Raw genomic sequence first — 17,741 nt, 5'->3', positions numbered from 1 at the left:
ACAAGTCCTGCCAACCCCCATGACTTAATCACCTCAAAAAGGCCCCACCTCCAAATACCATCACGTTGGAGGTTAGGATTTCAGCACATGAATTTTAGGGCACATAAGCCTGCAGTTCACAGCAGTAACCTTTTACACAACAGCTCACACTGAATCTGTTGATGATAGTGACAACATTTAAATAGAACTTTATAATTAAAGAGTACTTTCAGTAAGATTTTAACATTTGTTTCTGATACCAGCTTTGTATTCAGGATACTTTGAGGTAGGGGCCAAATGCCTTCATACGATTTAAGAGGTTTCACGAATAGAGAAGAAAAGAGATTTTTCTTGGCTAGCCCCTTTAGGTGATACCTGGAAAGTGCTTTGGTATTGGCTAGGGTCACAGATCTAACCTGGACCAAAGACTGTGGCCAATGCATTGCCATATGATAAACATTAACACGATTATATTCCATCTTTGTGTCAAAGTTTTAGGGTCCCTATCTAGAACAAGATGGTACTGGAATAGAAGGGGAACGGGAATAGAAGTCCTGGGCAAAGACAGCAGCCACCACAACCATAAACATAATCTCCCCAGGTTTAAGTATGCTCAAGAATTCAAAAGAAAAGCCCCATCATGCGTCATTGTTCTCTACGGGAAGTGGTGTCATTCATAAACAGGTGTTCATGTTGACATTTTTAACGTTTCAATGTGCATCATTTCTGCCTTCAGGGATTGAGGGCCTATTTGGGAAGCGCATCTTGTTTCCATCTATTTTTTTTTTCCCCCTTCCTTCATCCAGACAATCCACATTTTGTTGAACCCCCTTGGCTTCCAAACTCAGAATAACTAAAAGTTAGTTAGGGGATCCTGTCCAAAAAGGGTTAGGATGGGTTAATGCATGGAGGCAACCATTAGAATAGGGAGAAATTGTGAGAGAGTCATCTCTTGATTTATCATTATTACCAATCCTGAAAAATATATTTTACTTCTCTAAGCCTTAGGTTTCCCTTCCTCCTGTGCTCTTTGGGATTTTTTTTTTTTCTTCTGTGGTGACATTGCCTTTTTAGGTTTTAAGTTAAAAACAGAACTAAATTTTGGTGCTGGCATTAGATGCCTCCTTTCCTTTCCCCCTTCCTCAGTGCCATCAAATTAACTTTAGGTTAGAAAGATCTCCAGGGATGGATCAAGGTGTTTTCTGACAAGCCCGGCTTTTGCTGCCGTGAGTGAGCCTGGGAGAGTTTGGGCGTGGGAGTTCTGCCTCTATTCCTTGGGGGAATAACTATTTCTATATTTACATAAGGGATTCAGGCTGCCATCCTGTGTGTCCTCAGCTAAAGAGCTGTTCCTAGAATGCTGATTAGGGTGAATAAAAAAATCACTCTTAGGAGGAAAGAACAGATATCTGTTATCCATATTCTCTTTCCATCTGTTACTACTTGAATACTCTCTCCAGGTCCTAATAGCAAAGGCAAAAAAGAGAAAGAAAATTAGAGAACTATCACCATCATCACCATATATTGGGTTAGCCAAAAAGTTCATTCATGGTTTTCTGTAACACCTTATATTCTTATATTAAGTATGTAGCATGTGCCAGATCTAAACCGAGGATAAACGTATGATGTGGTATCATTCTCCATTATCCAGGCGAGGAAAATGAAGAGATTACATAACTTGTCTTGGTTACATAAGTTGCTGTTACTGGGGCTAGCATTTGAACCTATCTGACTCACCTCTTTACTTCTGTGACATTCTGTCTCTCGTATCTCAGGGGCGGAAGGGCTTTTAGAGATCTTGTAATAGTATCCTAATCATGGAGAGGTGCACAATTTATTTTTAGTTGAATGAGTTAATTCTCATGGTGAGAGAATTGAAGCAAATATATATATATATATCCCTAGGTAATATGTGAGAAAATGAGGATTCCTGGGCTTCACTTCCTGGAGATGTAGATTCTGAAAGTCCTGGGGCAGGAATAAGAGTTAGATACAGAGAAATCTGGACACATATTTACTCTTCAGGGATTCTGGTACAGATACAGATGATCACTGGATTACATCTTGAGAAAAGCTGCATTGGCTTATCCACGTTATGTTGTCATTTGTTCTGAACTCATTCTCTTTTGGATCAAATTGTTGATCCAATTCAAATCTGCTGGATCACACACACATGCCTAAGGAGAAGGGATAGAAAAAGAAGGAAAACTGAAAAGATAACTAGGCCATTAGGAGAAAGGAATGTCTCACTGGAGTAAACTGAGGAATCAGCCATATATTTTTCTTTTAGCCCAACGACCGTTTCACCATGCAGTCCAGGTATGTATAGCTTCTTGTTTCAACGAGTCTCAAAGGTGCTGCCCAGTTCTGGTCATTTCTGGGCCACAGACTGGAGTTCAACTTTAGCCAGCTTTCTTATAAATATTACTTTTGATCTCTGGGAAGATGAAATAATGGATCCACACAGTCATTACCGCTCTAGTCAAATAGCAGAAGATGCCTTTCTAATGGGGTGTCGGGAGTACTGCCCTGCAGTGAAGTGAAGTGAAGGAGCACCTTCATGCCTCTCTGTCTCTCCTGCAGAAACCCCTGGAGCTACCCTAACTCCCTTCTTCCTCTCTTTATAGTGAACCGAAGTGCTCCTTTTATAAATGTGAAACAAATAAAACTTTTCTGTGTTAGAATCGTCATCTAGAATGTAAGCTCCAGGAAGATGGGAATTTGGTGGGTTTTTATTTTGCTGATGTCTTCTCAGTGCCTAGAGTGGGGCCTGACCTAGAGTAGGTGTTCCATCAATCACTGATTGACAGAATACATGTATGAATGAACTCTCCAATGGCTTCTGTCACTTGTAGAATAAAAGCCACCTTTCTTAAAATGGCCTTCAAGCTCCTTCCTACCTTTTGTCTTCAGTTTGCTCTCCCTGTCTTGCTTTGGTTCAGCCTTCTCTCATTTCTCAATCAACTGCCTTCCTGCCTCTAGGCTTCTCAGCTGCTCTTCCTTCACATGGAATTCCCTGCTCTACACTCTTTCCTGACGGCCACCTTCTCTTCCTTCAGGTCTCAGCTTGATTATCATTTCCTTGGAGAGGTCTTCCTTGCCTTCTTTCTCCTGTCTAAAGTAGGTTCTCCCTATTTTCCTTCCTGGGCTTCCCTGGTGGTTCAGTGGTAAAGAATCTGCCTGCCAGTGCAGGAGATGCAGGTTTGATTCCTGCTCCCAGAAGATCCCCAGAAGGAAATGACAACCCACTCCAGTATTCTTGCCTGGGAAATGCTATGGACCTAAGAGCCTGGAAGGATACCCAGTCCATGGGGTTGCAAAAGAGTCAGAAAAGACTTAGTGATTAAACAACAGCAATTTTCTTTCTTAGCATTTCTTCTTTTTTGGCTCTGAACACAGCTTGTCCTTATTTGACTCTTCACTAGGTCATTGTCCATCTCTCCCACCGGACAAGTGGCTCCATTAGGGCAAGAGCCTCTATATTTACCTCCCTTCTGTATACTCAGGGCCTGGCAGAAGGTCAGGCACAGGAAAGACTCTGCATAAATAAATATTTGTTGAGTGAGCAGACACATTTTTAGCTGCAGAAACCTCCAGCTGAAATAATTGAAGTCACAGCTAGGAACATTGGTATCCTGCATTCATGAGAAGGAAGCCAAACACTGGGCTAACCCAGATTTGCTAAAGGGAAAAGGGCGAGCCTGTCATTGTGTGAGGATGTCAGAAATGATGGAGTTGGTGCAGACATGACAACTGACCGGTCCTGCTGGTAATTAGTAGCCTCGGGCTGAGCTTGTAGCAAGTGTGGGCAGAAAATAACATGTAACCACCCAATTAAAAGGCAGTGTGAGCTTAAATTTAGAAGCTGTCTGTGGCCATGCCATGGAAACCATGCTGAGGACAGTCAGGCATACAGCTCTGCTCCAAGGGCTGTTCTTGCATGTCAGAGAGATAATTAAAGACACTGTGACTCTGCACATTTGGAAATTATGTCTAGTGCTTCTCCTGTCCTGATCAGATGACAACACCATGAATTAGGGTCTGGGCCACTGCATAGGAGATTCTGGGTCAGAAAGTATTTAAACCCCTCCTATTTGAAAAGGAAAAGAACATTTTTTTTATTGATGCTGATAGATAAGATACACAAAATGTATCACTACTCTGAGCTGGGAATTGGGGGATCTCTGTTTGTGAACTCCCTCATCCACTTAAAGTCTTCACAACCTTGGGCAAGACCCTCAGCCACTTTGAGAATCACGTTGATACATTGAGATAGTTAATATTCTTTTGATTAGAAATGGCAAAAAATGTGACTGTGTTTTAGGTGAAAAGGGTCTTAATTGGCTCCTATAACTAAGGACTGATGGTGGAATATGCTTTCAGCCTAGCTGGTCACAGGAGCGCAAACAGTTGACCAGGACTTGATTTCTCCTTCTGGTCTCTTGGCCCATTTTCTCTCTTGGCTGTGTTCTCATACCTGCTTTCTGCTAGTGATGAGATGGCTAGAGCCGCTCTCGCCTGTATCTTTTCAGCTAGTCTCTTCTCCGTGAATTCTACACACACCCTGAAATTCACTCTTATTGGACCAATAGTCAAATGATTGATCTGCACTTGTGTAAGCAAAAAGTCCTCTACCCCTCCATAGAGATGCCAAAGTCACTTGGAATTTGGCTGCTGGTTTTTCATAGCGCTAACAGCATGCCCCAGAAGGTTAGCAGCCCCTTGTATACTTGAAACTCTTTAGTCAAGATCCAGAGAGAAGGGATCGGCAGTCAAATAGGGTATATCCAAATGCGGTTCATAGCATTTCTTCTCAGGATTCACTGAGTTCCGACACCAGGTTTCTTGCCGATTTCCACCATGTTGCAGGTGATGGATGAAATTCTCACGGCAATATGGTGGAGTAGTTCAGAAAGCATGCTCTGGTGTTGCACAGACCTGGGTTCAAATTTTGACTGTCTCACTTAGTAGTTATAAAGCTCCTGACAAGTTGCTTAGTGTTTCCCATCTCTGTTTTTCTATCTGGCAAAGCAAACAAAAGAGCCCCGATCCACTGACTGTGTTGTTATGGGGATGGATTGGTGGTGGTGGTAGTTTAGTAGCTACATCATGTCCAACTCTTGCGACCCTGGGCGCTGTAACCTACATTCTCTTCTGTCCATGGGATTTCCCAGCAAGAATACTGGAGTGACTTGCCGTTTCCTTCTCCAGGGGAATCTTCCTGATACAGGGGTTGAACCCATGTCTCCTGTACCGAAGGTGGATTCTTTACCACTCAGCTGCCAGGGAAGCCCAAGGAGAGGATTAAGTGACATAATTTGGAAAAGTGCTTTACACACATAGCAAACAGATACAATAAGAATGAAATGTTATTTACTTGTGTGTGTTTGTGTATATAAAGCCTAGAGTTTTGCAAGATTCCATTCAGGGAATTTGCATAAGTCTTCATCATTCTCTTATATTCAAGAAAATGTATCAGAGTGCAGAGTTACAGGGATAACCTTGAATGTGCTATCTTTAACAAATTTGTGTCTCTTTGTGTTAGTTACAGTTTCGTGGTGACACACCCCTAACTGGACTGTTTCATGTCAGTGTGTCATGACAGCACTTTTATCTAATGTTTCTTCTATAGTCTGACATCATTGTTCCTACCAGATTGTAAGCTGTATAGAGGACCAAGATGACACTTTTTCATCTACCAGTGAGTGTCTGGTGACTTGCATTGACTAATGAATTCATGATTGATTTCCAAGTACATTAAATTTTCCCTAAGGGCAAGAACCATATAAAATATCCCACAGTTAACCTCAGACACCTCAGTATAATTAAAGAGCTATTATTTATTGAGACAAAGTAGGCACTCGTGAAATAACTGTTGTGTAGTTTGTGTCTTTCTCGTCTTTCTATCAATTCTTTATTTTATTCTGCTAATACTTTTAGAAGCTCACATGCAAATGTGAGATGGGCCATGGCTCCTCTCTTTGTCACCTTAGTTATCAGAAGAAAGCTCTCAGAGTCCTAATTTCTATACTGTCTCTGAGTACCCTACCAGCAAGAAAGTATGTATAGCTGGGGGTTTGTGGATTATCTTAGTTATTGCTTAGAGAACTACTATGTATTCTTTCTCTGTGTTACTCCCAACAATGTGTTGTATAGTAATATAGAAGAAAAGGATCTTACAGTCATAATACTGGCTTATAGCTTTAAAGGTTCTTTGATATGCATTATATCTTTTTCTCAATATATATATATATATTTTTTAGTTTTTTTGCCTTGGTATATGAGAGATGATCTTGCTTTGTTGGGTCTAATTACTGATTAGATGATGTCATTTATCATCTAGCAAGAAACAGTCCAGTTAATAATATCTATTCCATTTTCTAAGCAAGTCATGAAGTATCTGTGAACACTAAAGACATTTATAAGTAGCTTGGATGGACATTCCTCTCCTTTTCCTAACAGTCTGAACATTTCCTGATCGTTTCTAGGGGGCTTGCTCCTGGATGTGCTGACAACATCTTCTTTAACTGTCCCCTCCACAAAGTGAGATGAAATCTCTCTCTAGTACATTTTGTATAATAAAAATGAATGACTCTTACAGTCAGAATAATCCCCACAAGAAAACAACATATTTGCTGACACTTGCATGGGTGGGGCCGTATTGTATCTGCCTGTCCAGCATTCTTTCCTTTTTGGAAAGACCCTGATGCTGGGAAAGATTGAAGGTGGGAAGAGAAGGGAACATCAGAGGATGACATGGTTGGATGGCATCACCAACTCAAAGGACATGAGTTTGAGTAAACTCCAGGAGTTGGTGATGGACAGGGAGGCCTGTAGTCCTTGGGGTCACAAAGAGTTGCACACGACGGAGCGCCTGAACTGAACTGAACTGAATGTTCACAGCTCCTTGCAGTTCTGCCCAAGTTGCTGAACATGGTCCCTGCCCCTGGACCAGGGTAGATGTGGTTAGTGGATAGCCAGTGGGCCAGCAATGATCACTCAGATTCTTTTTCCTCAGGTTTGGAAACTTTGAGTAGCCCCTCTGTAAGGTTCTTCAGTTGGCTCTTCCTTCAAGTTCATGAGTTATCACAGATCCTCTGGTTAAATTCCACTTTCTCTCTTACATTTAGTCAGGGTTAATTCCTACGTAAGGTAGACAAATAACTCTGATACAATTGGTACTCTGAAATCTATGCTAAAGTACGGTGCCTGCTAGTCATTCTCTATTAGTCATTCCCTACTTCTTCAGAACCTTCTATTTTGAATCTAGTGATAGTGATAGGTAGTGAAGTTGCTCAGTCGTGTCCAGCTCTTTGCGACCACATGAACAGTAGCCAACCAGGCTCTTCTGCCCATGGGATTTTACATTCCTAAATGGAAATATTTTGGTGGCAAGAGAGAAGAGATTAGTGTTGTTATTGATAAGCTTCATGTTGAATTATAGTATTCAGTTGACTCTAGTCTAGATTAATCCTTCAAGGAACCAGGGCTTGTGATCAATAAATGATTAGTGAGTGTCAGAGATGACCAGTCTTGATCTCTGTATTCTGAGGTCATGTCTGTAGATATATCACTCCTGAGACTGTATCTATAATCTTTTTATTTTTATTGAAAAGAAAATGGAGTATTTTTTGTTTGTTTTGTTTTCTGGGATGATGAGAAGTCAGGCAAACTTGAGACAGAGTTGTGGTCCATGAGATATGCTGAAGTTTCCCTAGTCTTAGATACTATGAATGACTCTAGGTCATGTGGCTCGATTGTGAAAATCACCCAGCAGAAATCAATGCTTGAGGAAGTAGGAGAGGAAAAATGTTTTCTAAACATAAATGTTGTGTTGGTAGAAGCCAACACAAAGTGAAGCCTTTAGACTCCTGACTTCTTGGCAGGGGTTCCCCATCCCAGACTGTTTCTCTTAACAGGCTCAGAAGATCTCTATATTTGACTCTAAGCTGGGCTCTGAGTTTAGCAACTTTTAATGGAATTAATGGGCAGGAACACTGGTTAAAGCAGATTTTTGGCTGTGCTGACATGCCAGCCTGCCATATTTTCATAGGCACCCCAATTAAGAGTTTATTTATATCCTCAATTTGCTATAAATGAAATTAACAACAGGCCATTTGGGGACCTGGAGAGCCACAGATGTCAATAGAAGCAGCCACATCTTTCAGATTGTATGCTTATTTGAGTCAGTGAGTGTGGGGATTAATGAAGAAGAAACTGTAGGTTGATTTTCTATCATCATCATCATTTTTTTTGTTACTATTATTGCTAATAATCAAAGCTTGAGAGATTTCAAATGTAAAAAATAATCTGAAATATGATCATCCTTTGAAATGCAACATCCTTCCTCTCCCCTCTCTCCTTCTCTAAGGAACAGATTTGGAAACTCAACCTCACTTCTGAAAAAGAATAAATTATAAAACTGTAGAAGGAAATACTGTTCCTTTCAGCATCGTTGGCTTTTGGGTCTTCTCTTCCCATTGGGTAAACCAAGTTCAAATAAGAGACCTGTGTCTCTAGTCTCAAGATACCAAAGTTGGGAGTAGGTATAGGAAATGGTGGGGGAGGCTAGAATTTATAACAAACCCAAATAATCACAAGATGTTTTCCATTACAATATTGCTGATAATAGTCCTGGAGCTTTTTTTTTTTTAAATTGTAGCTTTCATTGCTGGAAACTGGTTGAAACTCCTTTTTGAGGTGTCAACTACAATTTGTCACCTGCCATGGGCACTTGCCATCTACCTCTTCAAGGATTAAATCATGTGCTGCTGCAGCTGCTGACCTTCAGTACCCCTTGAAAGGAGTTGAGGGTGGAGAGCAGAAATGAGGCAAACTATGCTCTGGGAAACTGGCAGAACAGGTCTTCAGATAGTTAGATATATTTAGGAACTGGCTTTATGAGCCCAATCCTCATATCTAGAAAAGTACTTAATCCCTTTGGTGACATCAGCTCCTCATGACTAGCAGAAAACTTTTGCAAAGATAAGCGTTTGATTGCATGAACTCCTTCACCAAAATCACACATATGTTGAACTTTTCCTCCATACCTCTTTGGAGCAATTTCTAGGAGCTATCTGAGGTGCTGTTTCCCAGGATGCAGTCCTCATATTGCCCCAAATAAAACTTAACCCTCAACTTGTTTTTTTTTAAAGTCAACAGAAGCTTGTTAGAGTTATAGGAAGGCCTAAACTGAAAGTGAGAGTCTGCTGCTGCACATTAACCTCTTCTTTTACCCTCGGCAAGTCACCCTTCTTCTCTGGCACTGGTTTTTTCTTCTCAAAAATGGAGACAAGATAACTCTTAACCTGAGAATTCTTTGAATCTGGGAACTGCTTTTGGAGTCAGTTTATAGGCACAAAGGAAAAAAACGGGATCATAACTTTGGACCAGTGATTTGTTGAATTTATAGCGATAGTTTGCAGACTTAATGTGCTTGAACCTCCTCTGAGGTGCTTGTGACTAAAAGTAGAATAGGGTTTCATCCCTAGAAACTCTAATTTAGTAGATCTACGGCTGAAATATTCCCTTCAACAGACACTTTGGGGGTCTTGTGTGTGTGCACATGCATGTATTTCAGATGAGGGGGAGCAGAGTAAGAATATGATACTTAAAAAGCTGAACATAATTTGAAAAAGTTCCCTGTTCCATAATTCTTTTTTTCCTCTTTTTGAGTAAACTCAACTGCCTGATCCACTGGAAAAGACGTGGGGAATGTGTTAAGCAGATGTTCCTTGATCTGTGTAGGCTCAGAGGAGGCAGAGCTGTTGCTGGCACAATAAAAGAGAGAAATGGCAAATGTTGCAGAAGAGTCATGGGTCTCCGAAAAGGGCATATTAAGTCAGAAGACTTAGCCTGCATTCCTACTGCTGCTATTTACTTACTCTTTTATTGGACAAGTTGTGGAAGCATTCTGAAGCACTCTTCTTGTTTACTAAATGGGCCAAGCTCTATGGCACACCCAGAGATCCCCTAAGAAATCAATGATTTACTCTGTCCACTTCTGGAAATACTCCTAGAAAATGATCCTCAGCTTGGAGCCCTCTTTGGAGTTGGCCTCAGCTGAGGAAACCTTCAGACCTTGTGTGAAGTCTGCCTCCTCATAGGCAGCCTCTAATAAGGACTCATCACGGTGGGAGTGTAAAGACCCAGCCTCCTTGCCCCATCAGTGACAATCCTCCAGAGCCATTGTCTTCCAGAGCTCTCGGTGGGACTGAGAGAGACCTTAATGGGGACTGGTCAGTCAATTTCTGCCTCCGCCAACCCTGCTTCCTTTTCTTCCCTTGCACAGGGGTTGATTATGAGAGGGCTCCCCAGTAAAGGCTTTGTACGCTAATCTGTGTCCCAGGAAACCCAGTCTGGAACAGCACTAGTAATAATATTTGAAACAGCTATGGTAAGAACCACGACCACGAATTGTGTGCTTACAACAGGCTATGCAAAATGCCAAGACTTATGCTAACATTATCCTGCATTCTGGTCAATACTGTCCTATGAGGTAGGAATTCCCATCTCCTTTTACAGATGATGAATAGCTTTATGAACCAAAAGGAAACAAAATATGTAATTGTGCTTTGAATACAAAGTAATATTACTTCTATTTATGAATTTCAAGTGAAAAGAGTCTCATAAGCCTCTCCAGTAGTCCTCTCCTGATGAAAGTCTTCTAACTGGTTCTCAGTGAGAGAGAATGAGGTTCTCAGCTTTCCTCCCCCGTCCTGTCACTTGCCCCATTTATCCAACTCAAAGGAATCCCAAGAGGCATCTTTGGTCCTAGCCTCCCCATGGCTCTTTAAAAATGCTCTGTAGAACATGATCCTTATCTCTCCTTTTGTAAGTGTGCCTTGTACACAGTTCTGGTGGAGCTTTTTCAAATCTAGGAAATCCTTTTGCACAGGAAGAAAACAGCACTGACTTTCTGTATCCCCAGGATTAAAGTTGTACATCACAACACATTTATTTACCCCCTCCCCACTTCACACTTTTTCTGGCATCTCCTGTGTCTGAGGAAATGTGCCTAACTCAAGGGATGACTACTGGGAAGTCCTTGTTCTCAACAGAGTTTGCTTTCATGCCTATAGTTTCTGTCTTAGACCTTGGGGGTGAAGTGAATTCCAGATCCTGAGTGGGGAATTAGTGGTTTAGACTGCATTGAATTCCTTATATACTAAGCCTTCACACCCCCAGTTCCATCAATGCATCCAGAGGCAGCAACAGGTTTGCTCTCACCTATGGCCTACAGCTTGAAGCTCTTTATATTTTGGAAGACTAATGGCAACCCACTCCAGTACTCTTGCCTGGAAAATCCCATGGACAGAGGAGCCTGGTAGGCTGCAGTCCATGGGATCGCTAAGAGTCGGACACGACTGAGCGACTTCACTTTCACTTTTCACTTTGATGCATTGGAGAAGGAAATGGCAACCCATTCCAGTGTTCTTGCCTGGAGAATCCCAGGGATGGGGGAGCCTGGTGGGCTGCCGTCTCTGGGGTCGCACAGAGTCAAACATGACTAAAGCGTCTTAGCAGCAGCAGCAGCAACCTACCTCTATAGAGACAGAGAAGCCCAAGCTTGAGTTAAACCTACTTCTTAACTAAACACCTATTCTTGGCTTTGGCTTAACCTCATATTAAAGGTTTTCTACCATTATCCACCACATTCAGTGACATTCACCCTAAAAGAGTAAAACTGTTTATTTAAAATAATTTTGTACAATTCCTTTTCAAATAAACCACCAGTGGGCTCTCTGCCAACAGCTGTTCATTTTATAGAGAATCAATTGCACTCTCAACAAATGACTTGTCCCTTTCCATCAATATTCCCTTCATTTCAAAATAATATTTATTATAGTGACTTCAGGGACCAGAGTCAGTTTCTTTCATTGGGTTACCTGTAGCCAATGCAAACAACAGGAGTTTGGAGCATCATCTCCCAGAGCTCTGGGAGATTTCACCTTTATCATGCTTATTGGCAAGTAGATGTGGGAGTAGTGGGATTTCCTGCCTTCCTGCAGCCCTGAGATAAAGGTGTGTACTCTAGGCAACATTTGCTGACTCAGCCCTGGGCGCATAGTCAACACTATCAGGTGATTCCAGCAGGGAGCAATCTGTGGTATGTGCAGAGAAGTTACTATTCTTTTGACAAGGGAAGTCTGGAAAAGTTTGAAAACTGGATTTTGCAATTATATAGGAGACATGAAAAGCTGCCAGATTGAAAAGACCGTCATAGGAATCCCTTTCCCTTGAAAACTCATTTATCCATTCAACAAATGTTTATTCAGCCCTGCCTATGTTCCAAAGAGTGTTCAAGGCATAGATAGAAAGAAATGGATGCTACCTTTAGGAAGCTTGTATTTCAGTGTGAGAGGTGGTGAAATAATACAAGAATAAAGCCGTACATAGTTGCAGTGAATATTATAAAGTGAGTGGGAATGTGATCAAGAATAATGGTGGATGCAGAATGGGGGTTAAGAACCATTTAGACTGGGTCTTTACGCAAGGCTTCTCCTGAAAGATGATCTTTTTAGCATTGTCCTGGAAGTAGGTAAGAGGAGAGAGTAGGTGAGAAATAGGAGGTTCTCTCCAGGCAGAGTTTCCTGAATGTATGAAACCCTAGTGTGAGAAGCTACAGAAGAAGGCTATGCGGCTGGATTCAAGGATGAGGTTGAAGAGGAAAGTGGGGCCAGGTGCTATAGAGTGTATGAGGCTATGGAAGGGAGTTTGAGTTTGTTCTAGGTAGTAGAGGAGAGAGGCATATCTGATGTGGTCCACATCTTATTTCAGTTTAGCATAGTAAAGGCTGTGCTTCAAAGGTAATCAAGGACAGCTTGTTTACTCATGCTCTCAAGGAGGTGACACTGGTACAGATCACATGTACATTGTTTTGAATTTTTCCATGATACATCATAATAGTTCAGAGCATGTACTTAATAGTCAAACATCTTGGGCTGGAAGTTCTAGAATTCTGACCCTAGAACTTATTCATTAGCTGCATAACTTGGATAAGTTAAGTCATCTCTCTGAGCCTAGGTTTCCTCATCTATAAAACTGAGACCGTCATATTACCTCTTATAAACTGACTCACCTGATTCCTCTGGAGTTCCCTTCCATGAAGCATTAGGACGGATGAAGCAATGTGGACACTGAAACATTGGTTTATGAGCCAAGACCATTAGAAAAGGTCAGTCACAGATCTGCAGAACTTGAGAAGGCCATCTCCAGCTCTGTTCCATTTACTAACTTATTCTTTCCCTGCTGCCCCATGAATCACCTTCCAGACTCTTACAGAGAGAGCCTTTCTTGGGAAGGAGTGAATTGAGCCTTGTTCTTCTGGGTCCCTTATTCCTGTTGACTTTATTTGCATGTGGCCCTTATTGTATGAGGCAGAGGTGGGATGAGAGGAGGGGCTCATGACTAAGGAACCAAGGCGGGGGGGAGGCATCAGCAGTGTCCATTCTGCCAAGACCGGGCTGCTGAGTGATTAGATTCCAACTCTGTCCTTTGCTCATATCATTCTTGGGACAAAAGCACTTGAAGACTCTGCTGTGTGGTCTTCTCCCCAAATCTTCTGTTTCTACAAGATATTGTGTGGCTCCTTAGCACAATGCCCTTAGTTTACTGATGGAATGCATGAGATTTGTATTAACTAAACCAGGTATATTTTCCCCATTCTTAAGGGAGATTGAGAAGGGACTTTTCCAAACTTTTCCCATGAACAAAGATCACATCCTTGATGTTCCCCAGAGGCTTATCTTGATCTGAGTTCTATTGTTTTCCAAGCCACATCTCTCTGTATACTGCAGTCTCACATTCCTTGCCTTATCCAAACTGAGCTACTTATAGTTTCCTGATGGGCTATGTTCTTCCTTCCCCTGGGCCTTTGCACATGCTATTTGCTTTGTAAAGCTCTTTTCTGCCATCATCATATGTTCCTGCTGCTGCTAAGTCGCTTCAGTCATGTCCGACTCTGTGACCCCATAGACCGCAGCCCATGAGGCCCCCCGTCCCTGGGATTCTCCAGGCAAGAACACTGGAGTGGGTTGCCATTTCCTTCTCCAATGCATGAAGGTGAAAAGAGAAAATGAAGTCGCTTAGTCGTGTCTGACTCTTAGCAACCCCATGGACTGCAGCCTACCAGGCTCCTCTGTCCATGGGATTTTCCAGGCAAGAGTACCGGAGTGGGGTGCCATTGCCTCCTCCTACCCTTCATTTTTTTTGGTTCAGAAGCCATCTTCTTTGGGAAGACGTTATGTCCCTAAACCTGAGTTAGCTGTGCTTCTCTCTGTCCTCAGTATGCCTTGGACTTATGCTCCTGTTCCTTTCCTCACTGATTATTGAGTTGTCTATTTAAATATTTATTTGCCTCTCCCCCATTTAATCTGTAAGCTCCACAAGAGCAGGGACTTTGTTCAGCTACCTAGCTGACATGGTCCCCAGTGCATTTCCATGTACCATCATACCTGGCACGAAGTAAGTCTCCAAATATCTGTGGAATGAACAAATGAATGAATGAGACAATAGCTCCACACACACACACACTCACACTCACACCACAAGTGAAAGGAAGCAGTATCTTTAGTGTTCAACAAGATACTGCCTTGTCCTCTTTACCAGGAACAACCTGGACCACTGTCACAAAAATCTGAGTGTATTCAAAATGGACCCATGATATTTGTGAAACTGAAATTATCTGCCAAGGGATTCAAGATTTGGCCATAGAATTCAAGCAGTAGTAAATCTATATTCCTTCAAGACTGAAAATAGAATATTTGTGAGGTACCTATCAGTTAGATGAAACAAGATTGGATTTTTGAGGTCTCCTCTGGAAGAGCCCTCGTTGCAGACTCCTGGGGGCTAGGTTTATTTACCCCAGAAATATGTAACACTGTGATGACTTCCCATGGTTCCAGAAAGGCTGAAAGCAATAGACAGGTGTTTGAGCCACTAATCCATCTCCTATGGCTTACTATTGATTGAGTTTGGGATATGAGGCAGAATTTACTGCCCTTCTGCAGGAAATGTTTTTTTCCCATTGAAATGGGACAGTATCTTTAAAAAAAAAAAACAAACCACTGGAACAGTTAGATTTTAAAAACTAATTCTATTGATTTATGGCTGTGCTGGGTTTTTGTTGCTGTGGGGGCTTTTCTCCAGGTGCAGCAAGTGGGGCCACTCTCTAACGTGGGGCTCAGGCTTCTCACTGTGGAGGCTTCTCTTGTTGGGGAGCACAGGCTCTCGGAGTGCAGGTTTCAGTAGTTGTGGCCCATGGGCTCAGTAGTTGCAGCTCCTGTACTCTGGAGCACAGGCTCAATAGTTGTGGCGCACAGGTTTAGTTGCTTCACGGCATGTGGGATCTTCCTGGACCAGGGATCGAACCCATGTCTCCTGCGTTGGAAGGAGGATTCTTTACCCCGAGCCACCAGGGAAGCCCAGAAATTGTTTTAAGTTTTGGAAGGTATCACTGCCTCTTCCCAGTCAAATTATCAGGGCCGTGGTTATTTGGCCCTTAATTCATCTTCTTCCTTTTTGTGTGTGTGAGGGGAAAGCAAGAAGCCAGGATCTGATTCCAGAAACCCAGAGAAAAGGGGTCTGAAGTAAATAAGGGATTACTATGGACAACAATGGGCCTCTCAGATGGCGCCAGTGGGAAAGAATCCGCCTGCCAGTGCAGCAGACATGAGACACACTGTTGGTCCCTGAGCCAGGAAAATCCCTTGCAGAAGGCAATGGCTACCCACTCTAGTATTCTTGCCTCGAGAATTCCATGGAGAGACAAGTCTGGGCGGCTACAGTCTATGGGGTTGCAGAGTCAGACATGACTGAGCCTCTTAGCATGAACAACAATGGCTCTTTAGAATCTTTACACTGTATTTCTCAGGAAGAATTAGTATTTACTTTAGAAATAATAGAAGGAAGTAAATTCTTTTCACTTGTGAGTTCTTAAAATCCTACTGGGTTCCAGAATTGATGTATGGGAATCAGAATTAACAGTTTATTGTATTTAAAAGGCACAACGTTGATTTTAAGTGAAAGCAGCTATATTATTGTCAGACACAATTGAGCATGCATGTGTGCTCGTGTGCGTGCGCACACACACACCCAGAGCTATATTATTACAACGAGATAACCAAGATCCACTTTCCAGGTGGCTCAAGCCTTTAGTGTCTCAATGTTACTTAAAAGAAGTTACAGACCAGCAGAGACTTGAGCTATTTTATTATTGAGTAATAAAATATTATTGAAGCTCTGCTGTCAATAAAGCTAGTGGATGCAATGGAATTCCAGTAGAACTGTTCAAAACCCTATAGGATAATGCCTTCAAGGTGTTACATTCAATATGTCAGCAAATCTGGAAGACCCAGCAGTGGCCACAGGACTGGAAAAGGTCAATCTTCATCCCAATTCCAAGTAAGGGTAATACTAAAGAATATGCCAACCATCAGACAGTTGCACTCATCTCCCATGCTAGTAAGGTCATGCTTAAAATCCTTCAGGCTAGGCTTCAGTGTTATGTGAACCAAGAACTTCGAGATATCTAAGCTGGGTTTAGAAAAGGAAGAGGAACCAGAGATCAAGTTGCCAACAATTGCTGGATCATAGAGAAAGCTAGGGAATTTCAGAAATATATCTTCCTCTGTTTCATTGACTACACCAAAGCCTTTGACTGTGTGGATCATAATAACTGTGGAAAACTCTTAAAGAGATGGGAATACCAGACCATCTTACCTGTCTCCTGAAAAACATGTATGTGGGTCAAGAGCAACAATTAGAACCCTCTATGGAAAAGCTGATTTTGTTCAAGACTGAGAAAAGAGTACAACAGAGCTGCTTGCTGTCACTGTGCTTGTTTAATCTATATGCTGAGCACATCACGAGAAATGCCAGGCTGGATGAGTTACAAGCTGGAATAAAGATAGATGAGAGAAACAACAACAGCCTCAGATATGTGGATGATACCACTCTAATGGCAGAAAGCGAAGAGGAACTAAAGAGCCTCTTGATGAGGGTGAAGGAGGAGAGTGAAAGAGCTGGCTTAAACCTGAATATTAAGAAAAGTAAGATCATGGCATCTGGCCCCATTCAGTTCAGTTCAGTTCAGTTCAGTCGCTCAGTCATGTCCGACTCTTTGCGACCCTATGAATCGCAGCACGCCAGGCCTCCCTGTCCATCACCAACTCCTGGAGTTCACTCAGACTCATGTCCATCAAGTCAGTGAGGCCATCCAGCCATCGCATCCTCAGTCGTCCCCTTCTCTTCCTGCCCCCAATCCCTCCCAGCATCAAAGTCTTCTCCAATGAGTCAACTCTTTGCATGAGGTGGCCAAAGTACTGGAGTTTCAGCTTTAGCATCATTCCTTCCAAAGAAATCCCCAGGGCTGATCTCCTTCAGAATGGACTGGTTGGATCTCCTTGCAGTCCAAGGGACTCTCTAGAGTCTTCTCCAACACCACAGTTCAAAAGCATCAATTCTTCAGTGCTCAGCCTTCTTCACAGTCCAACTCTCACATCCATACATGACTACAGGAAAAACCATAGCCGTGACTAGATGGACCTTAGTCGGCAAAGTAATGTCTCTGCTTTTGAATATGCTATCTAGGTTGCGGCCCCATTACTTCATGGCAAATAGGAGGGGAAAAGGTGGAAGCAGTGACAGATTTCCTCTTCTTGGGCTCTAAAATCATTGTGGATGGTTACTGCAGCCATGAAATCAGAAGACGATTGCTTCTCGGCAGGAAAGCTATGACAAACCTTAACAGTGTGTTGTAA

This window comes from Capra hircus, chromosome 7, assembly GCF_001704415.2.
Source record: "Capra hircus breed San Clemente chromosome 7, ASM170441v1, whole genome shotgun sequence".
Classification (NCBI taxonomy): domain Eukaryota; kingdom Metazoa; phylum Chordata; class Mammalia; order Artiodactyla; family Bovidae; genus Capra; species Capra hircus.
This window is presented reverse-complemented; position numbering follows the sequence as displayed.